The sequence below is a fragment of the Lemur catta genome, chromosome 11, assembly GCF_020740605.2.
Source record: "Lemur catta isolate mLemCat1 chromosome 11, mLemCat1.pri, whole genome shotgun sequence".
NCBI classification, from domain to species: Eukaryota; Metazoa; Chordata; class Mammalia; order Primates; family Lemuridae; genus Lemur; species Lemur catta.
The window spans coordinates 66,008,222-66,026,148 of record NC_059138.1 but is presented as its reverse complement, the minus strand read 5'-3'; the positions used below and the strand labels follow the sequence as shown (position 1 = coordinate 66,026,148).

Below are 17,927 nucleotides of genomic sequence, written 5' to 3'. Positions count from 1 at the left end.
CACTGGAACATCTTAAATCAAATCTTAACACATAAAACCTTAAATCTGCTAGTCTGCAATGCAGTATCTTTTAATTTAAATGGTCTTCAACCTACTAAGAGGAAATGAAGTCTAGTAAACATAAGAACAGTGAAGGAGAAGGTATAAGTACCAAGAACATGGGAATTTTACATTACTTTTAATTGATCTCTGAATTAAGTACAAGTGTCTGCACATAGGTGCAACATGCTCCACAAAGCAAGAAATCCTAAGGGGGATTAACTGATTAACTGTTAAATATTCTCTGGGCTCTCATAGGTAAATATCTTGAAGAATGTCAATGTAGAAGGTACAGAAACAAGATAATCATTGAAAAAATATCTGAAAAAAAAAATAGAGAAACCTAGTAGAAACCTACCTACATAGGTCAACTAAAAATGCCGAGAGTTCTGTGATCTGAAATTTTACTTAATTCAAGACCACAGGAAAACAAAAGCAAAATAAGCAAAATAGGATCATTTGAATCTGTCTATATATGGCTGAGAAGATATTTATTAAAATTTCATAGTGGGTGCTGGCAGAGGTCTATAGCTTAAACAAAGATTGTAAATAGGTAAAAACATTCCCCAATTTTCTCTTCTTAAAAATGTCAGAGGAAGAATGACCTGGTCGAGACAGAACAGAGAAGTTCTTCATTTTCCATTACTGTGAAGTACTGTGAACGCATTTCCAAAGCGCCATCTCTCATTGTCAGCTACCTAATTCTTCATTTATTTTCCTCTATTGTAAATAATCAGTTGCCTAGGCTGATTTCACTACCTTTACTTTTTCAACTCTATTTAGGAAGATAATGGGAAAACAACTCACCTCATGGAGAAAAGAAATGTAAATGACATTGATTTCTGAATGCTAGTAGAAAACTGGAATGCTAAAGCAAGAAAAAAGAAGAAAACACAAAGACACTCATCCTAGGTGAGCTACTGAAGGAGATTGCTTCCTACAGGTGGGTTGCAGGGCTGCTCTACTTGGCCAGAGTTGGGAAAGGAGCCCTTGGCAGGAGCTCTTGGCTCCTGGGGTCTCTCAGAGGTGCTAGTCTGCCAGCCCTCCCTTAGGACAGACCCTGCAGATGTCAGTTGGACCAGGAACCTGCAGTTCCATACTTTTCTATGAATAAGTGGCTGAAGTCAATAGGGTTTGGGGGAAGCATAAGAAGCTGGCTTCAGCCTCGGGTTCACTATCTGTTCTAAAATCCAACATTATTTGCAATAAAGTTGTTATTTTTATCTCTTTCTCTTTCTTATATTTGTTTCTTAGTGGCTCAGAATATGAGAAGAATGGAGTAGTATATAACACTCTTGAATCCCAACCAATCCCAATTTAAACTAAATTTTTGGCTGGTTTCCCAAATTAATATGATATATGGGGAGCTAAATTTAGAAAGTATTAAAAAAAAAAAGGAAAACTACCTAGAGATACAAAATCTGAGACTGAGAATGGGGAGTGGATCTTTAAGCAGTTAGATAAACTTCCAAAGACCTGCTCTGTTGCAAGGTAGACATGCATTGTAGCCTAATAGTGACATTGCCTCTTGTAAAAACTAAGCAACCAGGCCTGGCTCCCCTTATGTGTAAAATAAGGCAGCTGTACCAAACCATTTCTAGGGCACCTACAGGCTCCAGCCTTCTATGATGTTATAACTAAAATTAACTAGCTTTGGCAGCACCTTCAAAGTAAAAAATGAAAACCCACATCAGTACCACATCACAAGACTGAAGTCAGCCAAGAGCAAGAGCCATCACACTTTAAGAAAGAAGAAAATGCTGTTGATCTTCAGTAGCTTTAGAAACTTAAGAGGAGGGAAAAAGTTATAATAAGGAATTAAAATAGGACATTGACCTTTGTGAATAGGTCAGATACAAGAAAAATTAGTGCCAGGCTAAAGGTAAAGTAGTCTCTCTTTGTATTATTTTTAAAATAGATCTGTCCTTAGAAATATTATTAATAATATTGAACCCCCAACTGCTCAATGGTATTAGTCCACTACCAAAACCCAGGAAAGTCCCATATTAGCTTGCTGATGAATCATGGCTTTTAGGATTTATCTGGAACCCAATGTGATTCTATAGATAGGTTGGGCCAAACACCACAGAAAATGTCCAGAAACATTTGACCCAGGCCAAAAAAGTGCTGAAACATTTTACTGACACAAAACCCACAAGTCAACATGAAGCCTTCACTGGAAGATATAGTCTTTGAGTGAAGTTTTCCAGGGATCCAGCCAAAACTCATAGATTATTAAAAAAAAAAAACCTCTCAAATACAAAATGGCTCCACACAGAGGTTTGTAGGAGAAGGGAATTATGCATATTATGCATGGAAATTTATCATTCGCAACCAGTGGATTCAATTGCTGATCTAATTACATCAGAGGATTTTAATTCTTCCTGGAAATTCATTACAAATTACAGGTAACTGCAGTCTGAGCAGAACTAAAACTTCTGTGTATTTTTAAACAAGCCAATTGTTTCAATGAGATAAGTACATTATTTCCACCAGACAGATAATTGTTTTCTTGTTCAACTGCATTACATTTGTGTACCCAGGTATAAAATGTTACAAATGGAAAATTACTGAGAAGCAAAGCAGTCATTAGTGTGACTTATAAATGGAGCAAAGTTGTCACAAAAGTTTTATTCATGCTTTTTTTACATTTCTGAATATGTAGATCTTATTATTTCAGTCTCTTACATATCTGATTGCAGAGCAAACAGTAAAAGCAGATCCTTGTGTATCTAACTATATATGTATACAACTACACATAATACAAACAGAACTAAGAGGTCATCTGACCTCTTAGTGTGAATGGCTAAGTCCTTAAATAAAAATATACACAAAAATAAAATGAATCCAGGGATACATTACTCAACTTTACAAGAAATGAAGAAAGTTGGGATCTGTGGAAAATACAAATAAATAATTTTAAAGTATCTCTATTTGAAATAAATAACCCTTCTAGATTTTACTTTGTAGATAGAAGAATTCTATCTGAAAAGTACATATCTGATTACTGCTATGACTTTATTCCCTTGGGAAAATTCTTAACTCTTAGTTGTCCTCAATTAAGAGCTCTAAAGCAAATATAAGAGACAGTAAATGACAAAAAGTATTATCAACACTTTGGTAGTTCAAGGCAGAAGATTTTTTCCAGGTGGAAGTTGTACATTGTAGATGGTAACTGGGCAAAATCTCCAAGGAGAGTGTCCTTGCCTACCAGAAAGTGAGAAGACAATTATGATAATCAATATCTAACACACAATACATATCCTGGGGCAGAGTAAGTTCTATTTCATAGAGAAATGCTGACTTTTAATCCTAGTCATTTAATGTCTTTGAATTACAGTTTACAGTATCTATTCCTAAATGCGCAATAGTTTCTATGTCAAATACATTATATCAACCTACATGTATATTTTAAAAAGAGAGGCCAGGCACAGTGGCTCATGCCTGTAATCCTAGCACTCTGGGAGGCCGAGGCGGGTGGATCACTTGAGGTCAGGAGTTCGAGACCAGCCTGAGCAAGATCGAGACCCCCGTCTCTACTAAAAATACAAAGAAAAATTATCTGGCCAACTAAAAACATATATAGAAACAATTAGCCAGGCATGGTGGCACATGCCTGTAGTCCCAGCTACTTGGGAGGCTGAGACAAAAGGATTGCTTAAGCCCAGGAGTTTGAGGTTGCTGTGAGCTAGGCTGATGCCATGGCACTCACTCTAGCCCAGGCAACAGAGCGAGACTCTGTCTCAAAAAAAAAAAAACAGAGAGAGTTCATATTTTTTCTAAACTATTTTTGAAAATTCACCATATTTCAAGTTATACAATTAGAAAAAAATTGTTAAAGGGCATAGACTATAATTTAAACACCACATATTGATCAAATTCCCAAAACTTCCATTTGATACAGCCTACAGGAATGTGCTATTCAAAACAGAAAGTATTCTTGCATAAGTTAAAAATGGATATCATGAGATCCTATGATGTTAACACATAGCTAGAAACATATAAGAAGGTTCAATAGAATTTTGAATGAAGTGTGGTAAACACGGATCATTTGAATCAGTGATTCCTCCTTTTGTTTTAAATTAGATAATTAATTCTGAGAAGATTTTAGAGTTGGAATATTTGTAATAGACTAAAACTTCAACAAAAACCAAAATTTCTTTATAGTGCTTAAATTTAAAGAAAAATGCTGCTTGTATTTTTTCTTTTTTATAGCTATATTAATTTACATCTATATAAAATAGGGTTAGGCCCTCTGTAAAGGATATATTTTTTTAAAATCACACTTTTAATATTTTGGGAAGAAATGTTTAGCCCAAAGCTGCTTCTAGGCAAGATTATATGAAAGCTTTGATTTGTTTATTATAATATTTTGATTGATACTGCATTAATAAAAACATCAAAAGAAGAGGTTCAGAAGATGATTTGCTATAATACTTATTTCTGAATTTACTCAGGGCCATTTTTTGCAGCTTAGAATAATTTTTGGCATATAGATGTCTTCTCCAGAATTTTTGAACTCTAACGAATCCAAAAAATTCGTAATCCAACCTCCTCAATTTTGGACAGAAATCAAAGTCCTGGGAATTTACCTTTTTTGAAATTTTCTTAATTCTCAAAACCATATAAATCTTTTAATTTTCTAATCCTCATGTGCATATAAGCTAAACAAAACCACAGTTGTTTCATACCACTCTGTCTTGGTTCTCTAATTTATTTCTACTGCACATCCCTCTTTCTCCAGTCTCCCGTCTCACTCCATTACCTCCAAATACACACTTTCTCTTTATCTTGAGCTAAAAAGTTTTGAATCTGTGACATGCCAGGCACTGTGCAAGGCAATGGCTATACAAAGAGGTACTACTCTCAAGAAACTTATAGTCTGATGGAAGAAATGACAAAAAACTCTAAGTATAATAAAATATAAAAAAGGGAGAAACTAAATTATCCTAGTAGAAGAATGTGACAGGGGATAAATTTAACAGGAGGAAGAGAAGAAAAGGCATTTAAAGTATTGAGAACAACTAGTGCAAAGGAATAGAGACAATGAAGAACATAATATGTATGCTTAAGGTATGACGAAACATTTACACTCAATGGCAAACATTGAATATAAAGAATCAAAGCTCAGGCACAACGTGGCTGAAAAACAAGGAATTAAATTCAGCAGAGGATTTGTTGAGTAATTCAGCAGAGGAATTGCTGAGTAACAAAAATGTCCGTAACAGTGAAAATGCCAAGTCCATAACTCAAGTGGGGCTGAGAAGCAGGCACGCTTGGAGCATGGAGCCAAGCCACTTCTAAACAAGGGAGGTGGCAGCCCCTAAAACAAAGGTGAAATTTTGTTTGTTCCTTATTCATGATCCTAAAGAACAAAACTCATTTGGTGACAAATCTAAACTCATATGGCATCAAAAACTGGCCTACACAGACATGAGGCTATTTATTGTTTTCATTTATCTCATTGAGGATTAAAGTATAGGAACTTCACTGTAGAAATATTAATATTTTTTATGATGCAGAGCCATCCCAGACTCCATTAATTGTGACAGGTAATATAATATATAGGTTTAAGTGGTTCTTAAAACCTAATACATTTTTACAATCTGATAAATTCTCAATTCCAAAGCACACCTCACCTTTAAGGTAATGGATAAGATTCTGTAGACCTTAAGTTTTGAGGTTCCACAGAATCAGTCAGATTCACAAAGAGGTCTACTGTCCAAAAAACGTTTCAGAGTCCATGGAAGATCCATTTAGAATTATTTTGTCAGTTGGAGAACAAGTTTTCAGTGCCACACACTTTCTATTATTGACCACTTTTGTGACCAATGGCATAATTTATTTTATTTAAATAATATTAGTTAAAAACAGGGCCGGGCGCGGTGGCTCACGCCTGTAATCCTAGCTCTGGGAGGCCGAGGCGGGTGGATCGCTCGAGGTCAGGAGTTCGAGACCAGCCTGAGCAAGAGTGAGACCCCGTCTCTACCAAAAATAGAAAGAAATTATCTGGCCAACTAAAAATATATATACAAAAAAATTAGCCGGGCATGGTGGCTCATGCCTGTAGTCCCAGCTACTCGGGAGGCTGAGGCAGTAGGATCGCTTAAGCCCAGGAGTCTGAGGTTGCTGTGAGCTAGGCTGATGCCACGGCACTCACTCTAGCCCGGGCAACAAAGTGAGACTCTGTCTCAAAAAAAAAAAAAATAAAAAATAATATTAGTTAAAAACAAAAAATAAACTGCCAATCATGAACTCTTAAACCAACCAACCTTCACCCCCTCCCTTATAATGCCAAGAAATTTTTTTGTTTTACAAAAAAATGTAAAACAAAATTTTCTTTGCCTCCTATAACCTTAATAGATAATTTCCTGGAATTGTCTGTTCAAATAGAAAATTAATTTCCATGCACAGCTGGAAATACCACATTGGCAAGAAAGAAAAACATCAAACACCAGTAGATTAAATAAAAACTGGAGGAAGTATAAAGACTAAACAAAACAGAACTTGCTCAGTAAGATGGTCATGTGAAAACAACTGTTTGCTTGTTTATTTAATGTATAAATACATCTTTTAAAATGAAGCAGCAATAGTCACGGCAGCATTGGATCCAGAGATATAATTAGGGGATTATATCATTCAAGAAGTATTTCTGGTGTTGTATGAAAGGAGAGAAGGTAGGCATTCCCCTTGACGAGAATGGAAGAGGCCCTCAGGCCTGCACAACACACATATAGTTAAGGTTTTACCACCTACTTTGTAGCATTTAACCATGTTTTTTCCAGTTTGGGATGATGGAAAAGTTCCAGAGATGTACAGTGGTGATGGCTGCACAACAATATAAATATACTTAATACCACTAAAATGTACACTCACAATGTATTAAAGAGATAAAAGTTTAACCACTATCAAAAAATTAATTTCAATAATAATAACATAAATCAATAACAAAACAGAACAGTCTGAAAGAAAAATGAGCAAAGGACACAAACATAAATTCAAAACAGGGAAAGAAAATCCTATAAAGATATGGAAAAATGTTCAAAACCACTAATAATTAGAATACAAGTAAAAATGAGTAAAAAAATATCATGTTTAATTGTTCAAATTAGCAAAGATTTAAAAGATTGCCAATTAAAAACAAAAAAAAGCAGCTTTTCTAGACCTACTGACAAGATCAGCCTCTGTTTACATATCTTCCTTCTTTGGCTTAGACCTACCTAATGGGTATCCCTCTTTGCAGTGACAGCCATCAAGAAAAAGCAGGCTCATGGTGCCATCTGGGGACTATTCCATGATGCTGTAACTGCTACAGGCAATGAGTTACATGGCCAACACTCAACTAATAAGCAAACTAAAAACAGAATGATATGCTTTGCACAAACACTTTAAAAACAAAAAGCACAGACAGAAAACAGAACACCACCTTCAGGACCTGCCACAAAGAAAGGCAAACAAGAAGCAGTAACAATGTGGGAATGACAAAGCTTCACATGGCAGCCAGACAGTCGGCCCCCTTGGTCCTGCTGCCTTGATTCTCAGGTTGTCAAAGAAAAAAAAAAAAATTCATCTGCTCGTGGTGCAGAACTGACACTGTGTAAATAGCAACAGGCAGAAGGTTCAATAAAAATCAATGTGTTATGAAAACAAAGATAGAGAAAAATATTACAGGTAAATCTTATCATTACAGGACTTCCTAATGAGTGAAAGGTTGAGTTCAAAATATTAGGAACATTTCTAGATAAAATATAACAGAGTTCCAAAGTGGCATATTTTGTTTTAAAGCATGGAGCTACATCTCTTTTACCTTGGACAAACAAAACACCTCTTATCTCAGTAAATCTCCTTATATACCTACCACAAGCAAAGGGAGGTCAATTTAATTGTCTAAATATCTCATTCCCCATAAAGGAGGGAGGAAGTGGCTGGCAAAATACCTGGCACAGAGTAGAAGCTCAATAAATATTTGTTGAACTGAACTGAAACAAATAGTAAAAGCTAATAAAGATTACTTATCTCTATTATTGATGAAATTTATTACATTATTGTCCCAACTTTACACCTGATTTTACCTATGGAAAATAACTGACCTTGTCTATACAGAAAGCTATAAATATTCTGTTTTTCCCCCTTGGTATTAAACCACCTACCCAACATGGTGCTCAGGGACTCAGTGACGATTTATCTCCCCAGAATCATCATCTTTGATTCTGATCACAAGAATATAGAAACTTTTTAGCATGGGGAAAAATTTTAAAAGACCCATAGGTGATCAAACAGATGATAACAGGAGAGAGACCTGATGGTAGATAAGCCACTTCATGGAAACTCACTCAAATAAACCAGGAGTCAGCTTCTTTCAGTTCCCTCCTCTGTAAAATGGGAGAAAAACTCATGGCTTTCAAGCTTCTTCAACTGCTACTCACACTGAGAAATATATTTCATATGAAATACAGTGTACATATGCATATATAGAAATATGCCTATGCATATAAAACTCAAACATCAGTTTCATAAATTAATACTTAATCTTACAATGTGTGTGCACTCTGGTATGTTGTAGTCTGTTCTACTCCGTTGTTTAATTGCAACCTACTAAATTGATTTCATCAACACTGGACTAGATAATTTGTTTGCAGTTCATCAAGAGAAAAATCATGATTTTACTTAGAAGCAATATAAAAATATCTTCCACTTCCAAATACTATTTCCTCAATGACCTTCCAAAGCTAATTCTTGAAATGGTATAACCTACAACATCTTTACCTTCCCTTTCTTCTCACAATAAATACCCATGATCCTTTCCACTCAACAGGTTTAAAAGTGATTTTCCCATGTGTATGACTACTGCCAAACTGACAACATGCGAGAGCACAGGGGGTTTTAAAATAAAAAGTTAAACATCTATCAAAGGAACTCCAATTTACCCATAACAAAGTGCATTTGAATCTTTATAAACCACCACACAATAGCTAAACAAAAGTCAGAATTATATTATTCAGCAGTAGCAAACCACATAAATCTTGATTTTTAATTAAACGAAAGACATTTCAAAGAAGTTGCATTCTTCCATCCAACCTACAGATTTGTTCTCTGAAATAAAAATATTCTAACTTTTAGAATAGCATCTATTATCACTTGTAGATAGATTTTCTTAAACAAGTGCCTTCTACTGTGACACCTCCCAGTTCATCCTATCTCAGCTTCAGGAGTGCAGAAGAATGTGGTGATAAATGAGCTGAAATTTGAGTCAAGCAATACTTTCCAATCACAATTGGGGTTTTTTGGCTTTTTTTGTTTCCAGGACATAGCTGTCAGGAAAGGCCTTGTTTACTTCTTCCTATCAAACCTTAAAAACCACCTAAAAGTTCTCCTCAAAGGCAATACAACCTTGACATGGAATCCTAACAGTATCATATCTGCTTGTCAATGATTTCAAAATGCTTTACTCTAAACCTTATCTCACTTTCTAAGTTGACAGGGAAAAGAAGAAATAAATTTGACACATATTTAATAGCATTTGGATATTTTAATCATTATAGTCTACAAAATGAAAGGTAAAGCCTCAAATTTTTAAATTTTGAAAATACTTCATAAATATCAAAGAAATACAAATGTCAAAAAATTAGGTTCATTGTCATCCTGTAACCAAAGACTTGTGTATATTTTACAAACATGGCAAGCCACATTTTTATTTTTAATTTTTTAACTCTAATTCTGGAGGAAAAACAAACACCATTAACTTCCTCTTCAGTCACTAGCTGTCCATGCCACGTGTTTTTATCGCTTCCTGCCACAAGGAAATACATTTGAAACAAAGAATGATATTTAAAGAGAGTTCTCTGGGTTAGTATAAAATCATTTTTTCGGGAATTGGAAAACAGTGTAAACATATTTAAATTATGGTACAGAGTGATAAGACTACACAGAAGTCTTACATTTTTATTACATGATTTCATCTAATGTTTACCAGGTTTGTAAAGATTATTTGAGGAATAAACTGTGTTTGGTCAAGTTAAGTAACTTTTCTGCACTCACATAGCTAATAAATGGCAGAGCTAGAATTTAAGTCTCATTCTATTAATATTTCATGCCAAATCTCATGGTGGAAACTATATCACACCATATTCCCTATGACCTTTGGGAAGCCAAGGCAGGAGGATTGCTTGAGGTCAGGAGTTTGAGACCAGCATGAGCAAGAGCAAGACCCCTGTATCTACAAAAAATAGAAAAATTAGCTGGGTGTGGTGGCATGCACCTGTAGTCCCAGCTATTGGGGAGGCTACGGCAGAAGGATTGCTTGAGCCTAGTAGTTTGAGGTTGCAGTCAGCTATCATTACACCACTGCACCCTAGGCAGGGCGACAGTGTGAGACTCTGTCTCAAAAAAAAAAAAAGAAGAAGATTTTTGGAGAGTCAAACGGTATACGCAGATTTTCAGCTGATGGGGGTGTGGGAGCACCCCAACCACTGCATTGTTCAAGCCTCAACTGTAGCCTGATACCTGTAATTCTAAAATTATTATCAGTTGCAGTCAACAAATATTTGCTGGTAGAGAAGGGAAGTAAACTTTTTACAGTGGATAAAATCCATGAGATACAGAATATTCTCCATAATTTACAAATGTAAAAGAGGATATTTTGTCCAAGATCAGTGATGGAAACTGGATTTAAATGTGAGTTTACTTAGCTTCAAAGCCCAGTCTCTTCCCCCAAGAACAGGACAGCTGAAGCCAAAGGCAACAACAGCCTCTCACTGTCTCTTTCAGGGTGTGCACAGCCCAGCCCTCCCTACCAAGAAAGAGAGTAGCCCCAAGACTAGGTGCAACACGCACAGCACAGATAACCCCACTTTTTACAAGAGGTGACTAAGGCCTGAATGTTGGTGCAGTGAAGAAGGCCAGGAGACTACATAAGAGCACATACCCTGGACTAGCCTGTCCCACTTGGAAAAAGAGAGCATTCCACCCAGTGAGACAGTGGAGCCACTGATTTCATGGCCAGACACAGTATGACTGTAATTGTCAAAAAACATTTCATAACGCTGAGTAACAGGACACTAAAGGTACACACATATTTAAAATATTAAATCACCATAAAAAACAAATACTTTAATATTGAAGTTAATCAATCTAAGATGGTGACACAGACTCATTTATTTCCTTTAGCTTTGAGAAAGTCAGTGTTACCCAGTGAATATCAAGGCTGCAGCAAAACTTTAGGAGCACACATCTGCTCTTGCACTATACACAGTGGGCATTTAATAACTATATTGTGGGTGGATGGATAGATGAATGGATGGATGGATAGATGCAAGAAGACGGAAAAGAATGAATTAGTGTTCACATTACTTGATCACATTCAGAATGTATCATTAAATATTTCAATTTACTTATGGGTTTTAAAATGATTTCTTCACCTTCCAATTAAAACAACACTCTATGTTTACTTCTAAGCCTAATTTGTACAATAGTCAAAGGTTCTAGATTTTTTGTTTTTAGAAACAAAACAATTATATGCTGTTATTTCATTTCCAATTTTTTAAACTTTGGGCTCATAAAAATGCAATATTTAAAAGGAATTTGTGACAAATAGAAATTGCTGAGGAGAAAAAAATCTGTAAAAATAGTGACAATACAAGTAATTTTAAAAAGTGAGTAGTTATTAACAATGCAAATTGGGAAAAATAAAAGAAAAAGAGAAAAGCAATAATCTTTATCTCAATGCACGATTTAATAGCATTTCAATGACAACGTAAAAAGTTTTACAGAAAAATGTCTCCACTCCATCTTACTTTCTGGCCATTATTTCCCTTTTGCTTCATAATCTTATGGTTAAAGTTTTTTATCTTATAATATTGGGGGTCTTTTTATAAGCCAGTTTATACAGATGGTCCCCAACTTATCATAGTTTGACTTACAATTGTTCAACTTACAATAAGTTTGTGTGGACATGGCCCATTTTAAGTTATGGAACATCTGTATAGTAATAATTTGGGAGGAAGGAAAATCATATGTGTATGTGTGTGTGCCTATACACACATATATTCAAACACATATATACTTATGCCCATAGTCATTTAGGTACATATATACACATATTTAATTATATGTAATTATACATATTATTTATACCTATCTATATAATTTCAAAATGGGACAATTTTTATGTTAGCTAAACATTTACTTACAAATAAACCTCCTTTATGTGTTTCACATTGTGCTCACATAAAAATGTCTCATGCTCGTACAAATGTGAGAAAATCACCTCTGTGGAGGATTCACTTCAATTAAAGTGTCTGGGTCCTTAGGTACTTGGTTTGCACCTCAGGGATGTGTGAAAAAGGGTGGCTGGGAGGACTCAGGTGATGACTAAGTGTCATCATGTCAGGCGACACTGGCTACTGGCTGACTTCCTCAACACACAGTGCTAGCAAGAGACCCAGGATGGCCACAGCTGCATACCTGTGCTCTGAGTTTTCAGAGGACCACCGGTCTTACCATGCCCCACAAGGCTCTGTAAAGGCCTGAGGATGCTGGCCTAGTAGTTTCAAGTGGGGCCTGGGAACTTGTGTACTAATAAGCCCCAGGTGTTCTTATCAGACAAGCCTGGGAAACTCTGATTTTGTGTACAGGAAGGAGCACAGTGAGAGAGGAGGATGGAAATGTGGTTTGCCCTATACCCTAGACAGTGGGAATGCCTTGTTGAGTATGGACAATTTCTGTAGACCACGGCAAGCCATGGAAGATTTCTGAGAAAGAGCATAATTAAATTTGTGCTTTAGTAAGATTAACCAGGCCACAGTGTACAGATTGGGCTGAATGGACAAGAGAGTAAAAGTAGGAAGACTAGTTAGAAGCCTACTACAATAGTAGTAGCAGGAAGTAATGAGTGCTAAAGGTGGGCAACAAAAATGGAAGATAAGGTTGATGAAGATCCAAACAGGCTTTATGTGGAGGGGACCAAAGTAAGAGTTTCAAAAATGGTGCCACTGTTTTAAGCACAGGTGGCTAAAAAAAATCTGTGATGTTCATAGAAAGAAAAAAGTCAAAAGGATTAGTCTGAATGAAGTATGAATAAATGAATTAAAAATTAGTGTTCAAAAGTAAAACCAATTACTGGAAGAGGAGTTAACATTTTAATTCCAGTTTTACCATCTCCTTGCTAGGAGGTGCTAGACATGTCTCTTAAACTCTGTGAACCTCAGTATCTTCATTTATAAGTAATGCTAGTAATAAAACCTATGTTGCAGTATTGCTGTGAAAATTAAATGAGATTATATGTAACACTTGGTCCACAGTAGGTGCTTAATAGACAATTTCATTTTTGTTTGCTTTTATTTTTAATGACTTTTATTTCCAATAAAACCATTCTGGACACACAGTAGGCACTCAATATACATTGCTGAATGAATGAATTGCTAGTGCTATTACAATTTATCATGGGATTTTACCCATTAGGCAGTAATTGGTGCCCTTGGAGATTGCTTAAATGCCTAGGGATTTTAAGTACGTCAGTCCAAGTGGTTTGGGAGGGCATTCTAGTTCAAGTACAGAAAAAAATTTTTTTTTTTAATTCTGTGTATGAAAGGAATAAAGACTTCCAACTAGAAAACAAAAATCTGATTAAGTTTTCAAAGACATGCTTTCTTTTTTTTTTTTTTTAGGAATGCACAGTGTATAGCACAAAAACATGCTTTATTTAGAGTTTTTACAGTACATTATCCTATTTGATCTTCAGCCCTTTGAGGTAAGGAATTCAGTTACTGCGTCAACATTTCCATTTTAAAGATGAGAAAACTGAGATTTAGAAAAGTTGAGTGACTTCCAGGGCAGTGGTCTCCAACCTTTTTGGCACCAGGGACCGGTTTCATGGAAGACAATTTTTCCAAGGATAGAGGGTTGAGGGTGGGTGGCAGAGCTCTGCAGCCTGGTCCCTTATAGGCCATGGACCTGTAGCAGTCTGCAGCCCGGGGTTTGAGGACCACAGTTCTAGGGCATGAACGGCGAAGCCAGAAATTTAGTTTTTCGACCTCAAGCTTGCTGGGCTTCCCTCAAGTGACACTCATCAAGCCAATTCAAATTAATTCACATGAGTTCTCTTCTATCTTCCCCCAACCAGAAGTTTTCCCTGAGATTTGGGAGTGAAGAGCGGTGCAAAGTTGTTAGCAGTGCACCTGTTCCTTGTTAGCTTCAACAGAAAAATCTGTTGTTCAGTTGGGAAGTATCAGGACTGTCTTTTTGGAAAGCTTCCCTATAAACAAGGTACCAGCTTTAATTTCTAGTTTTAGCCAGTCAGGTAAACAGAAAATTTTGTCTTCATAAAAGTTTACTGTTACCTTGTTACCACTGCCCGTGGTGTTGGACTACTCAAATTCACAACCTGGCCCATCTTTAACTAGATGTACAACCTTAGACATGTTTACCATAGACAAGTCTCTGAGACTTGGTTTCTCATCTTTAAAATAGGGTTTGAGGCTGGGCAGGACAGCTCATACCTATAATCCCAGTGCTGTGGGAGGCCAAGGCAGGAAGATCACTTGCAGCCAGGTGTTCAAGCCCAGCCTGGACAAGATAGTGAGACCTTATCTCTGCAAAAAATTTAAAACTTAGCTGGGCACAGTGGCATGTGCCTGTAGTCCCAGCTACTCAAGAGACTGAAGCAGGAGGATCACTTGAGCTCAGGAGTTCAAGGCTGCAGTGAGCTATAATTGTACCACTGCACTCCAGCCTAGACAAAAGAATGAGACCCTGTCTCTAAAAAAAAAGCCTGGCACGGTGGCTTACACCTATAATGCTAGCACTCTGGGAGGCCATGGTGAAAGGATTGCTTGAGCTCAGGAGTTTGAGACCAGCCTGAGCAAGAGAGAGACTCCATCTCTACTAAAAATAGAAAAATTAGCCACACATGGTGCCATGCACCTGTAGTCCCACCTACTCAGGAGGCTGAGGCAGAAGGATTGCTTGAGCCCAGGAGTTTGAGGTTGCTGTGAGCTATAATGAGACCACTGCACTCTACCCAGGGCAATAGAGCAAGCCTCTGTTTCAAAAAGAAAAGTATAGGATTTTAAAAAATAGTACTTATTCCACAGGAGTTTTACTCTGATTAAATGAGATATCACATTATAAAGCAATTTAGTTCACTTAGAACCTGAAATATAATGAACACTCAATAAATGGTAATTGCTAGTCAACAATGTATGATATCCCAGTTTTATAGAAAAAGCATCCTAGGCCCAGAATGATCAAGATACCTTGCACAAAGTGACCAAATATCATTTTGTAACAGTAACCATGCTTTCCTTATGGAGAAAAAATACCCAAGGTAATAACTGTATTTTGTGTTGCCTGCACTCACTACACTGAGTTTAAATTATGCATTTGTAAATTAAAGCACAGTTTCAATTCATAAACTGGAATAATGAAGGGGGGAGGAAGCTAGGCCCATAGTTGAGATTTAATAATCTTGAAGATAAGAAAATAAGTGAGCTTAAATACACACAGAAAGAAGGCTTTTTTTAAAAACATAAACATGTACTCCCACCTATCCTTGTAACAATATTTAAATGAGATTCATTTGTTTCCTTTCAAAATACAGCTAAAAGTTTAGTTTTCATAACTAATTAGACAATATTTCCTCTTTTGGAAAGGATATGTGTTATCTCCTAAATGGTAACGATTTTATATTTATTTTGTATTTTTTGTACTTTCCTAATCCTTCCTTTAATAGTGGTTCTCAACACTGGCTGCACATTGTAATCACCTTGGACATTTAATGAATACTCATGCCTAAGCCTCACATAAGTTGAGTGAGATAATTGAGTCAGAATCATAGAGGTGGTAGTCCTGGTTCAGATTTTGTTTTTTGTCTTTTTTTCAGTTCTCCAGGTGATTTTAATGCATAGTCCAAATTGAAAATCACTGGCTTCTCTGATGTTTTTCAAATAACAAATGATGGACTTTTTTGCCTGTTAATGGCTGTCTGTAAATAAAGTTGTTTTACTTCTAACCATAAAATTAATTGCTCTGAAAGCCCATCTTGACCTTTATCACAAGTTAGTTTGATTTCCCTTGATTCTAATCAAACACTTATGTGAGATTTCCATTCCATTAATTTTCCTAATAAAGTTAGGTGAGATGAATTATGTAGGAAGACCACATTCTACAATGCCACTCAACTATAATACTAGAAAAAATAGGACACGCAGGTTAAAGACTAGAGCAAGCCCTGCACTATTTTTTAAGAGTTCAGATATGATGCTAATGCTGTAGTAGCTGAAACTACAAATCTCAATAAAAAATATGAGTTTGAGAAAACCAGCACAAGAAATACAGCATTATAACATTAAAATCTTTAACACAACCATATAGCTGTTCTGAAATCCTTTTTATTCAATACCCTAAACCTTTCAAATGAATATGCTGGATTCTTATTGTGGAACAATGAGGTTTAAAAGAACAAAACAAACATAGGAAACTTTATCTGATTATACAGGTCAAATATCCCTAATCTGAAAATCCAAAATCCTAAATATTCCCAAATCTGAAACTTTTTGAGCACTGACATGATGTCACAAATGGAAAATTCCACACCTGGCCTCATATTCACAAACTTTGTTTCATCCACAAAATTATTTAAAATATTGTACAAAATTATCTTGTAGCTACGTTTATAAGGTATGTATAAAATGAAAATAGATTTTGTGTTTGAGTTGGGTCCCATCCCCAAGATAGCGCATATTAATATATACGCAAATATTCAACAATCCAAAAAAAACTCTAAATCTGAAACATTTCTGGTCCCAAGCATTTCAGATAAGGGATACTCAACTTGTAATGATAGGTAACAAAAAAGAATATAATTTATATATTTTAAAGGCAATAATTTTATTTTCCTGGATTATTTAATAGTGTCTTTTTATGTATACTCATTGTGAGAATGATAGAATTAAGTAAGTTTCAGGGCACTCTGAGAGGAGGGGGATGAGAAGGACACTCAGCAGCCCATTACTTCACCATTTACATATTTGTCACTTTAATATCTTAGTTTACAAAAAAAACAGGCAATACAATTTGAAGAAATTGTTTAGATTTGTCTCCTTCAAGTCTTTGTAATTATTAAGCATGTAGAATCTTAAGCACAGGTAGAAAAATTCAGGATTGAAAGATTGGTTCATTTGCTTATTTAAACATTCAAAGACTTTTTTAAAAAAATGAATCATTGTGCTAAGTGACCGGCAGCTATAAAGGGGGATAATAAGATACTGTCCCTGAAAATTTCAGTGAGGCTTGGTCATTGTCCCTCTACGCTTATCTTTCTTCCGTCTTTTAATTTATGACTGATGCTTGAGGATTTGATGCTACTCCTATTTTTGAGTGTGACCTCTGTTCTGATGATTCTTAAACTTCTATCTCTGGGCCCAACTTCTCTTCATCAACTTTATTCTCAAACTAGCCTCCTAACAACTAACTAGCAAGCAGAACTGTGGTTAACAATACAAACTCTAGAAATACGGTACCTGGATCCCAGTGTTAGATGTTCCAATCAATTCACTGTGAGACCCTGGTAGAGCAAGATAAGTAAACCCTCAAAGTCTCAATTTCCCTACCTGTAAAATGGGGATAAGAATAGTAACTACTTCGAGGTTATGAAAAGAATTCAATGACATAAAGAAAACACAGTGGTAAAGCCCCTGGCTTGTGGAAAGAATTCAACAGACATTAGCTATCTTTTCTATCAATATCCCTCACTCCCACTAATTCTAACATTATTCTTGAACTTCTAAATTACCTTTGTTACTTTCCACTGTATTTTTTCTGTCTTACAGTTAGTCACCGTATCCTGGCTATTCTTCTTTTGAAACATTTTAAATAAAACCTTCCTCTCCGGC

At 35.9% G+C, this 17,927-nt stretch overlaps 1 protein-coding gene and 1 non-coding gene across 2 annotated transcripts in view; one reads left to right on the top strand and one right to left on the bottom strand.

Annotated features, from left to right (window-relative positions):
- HDAC9 (histone deacetylase 9) overlaps positions 1–17,927 on the bottom strand; it is a 555,319-nt gene that overhangs the window by 459,233 nt on the left and 78,159 nt on the right. The window lies entirely within an intron of this gene.
- LOC123647891 lies at positions 6,695–6,821 on the top strand. Its single transcript, XR_006738419.1, has one exon. It is a non-coding gene; the product is annotated as a U6atac minor spliceosomal RNA (small nuclear RNA).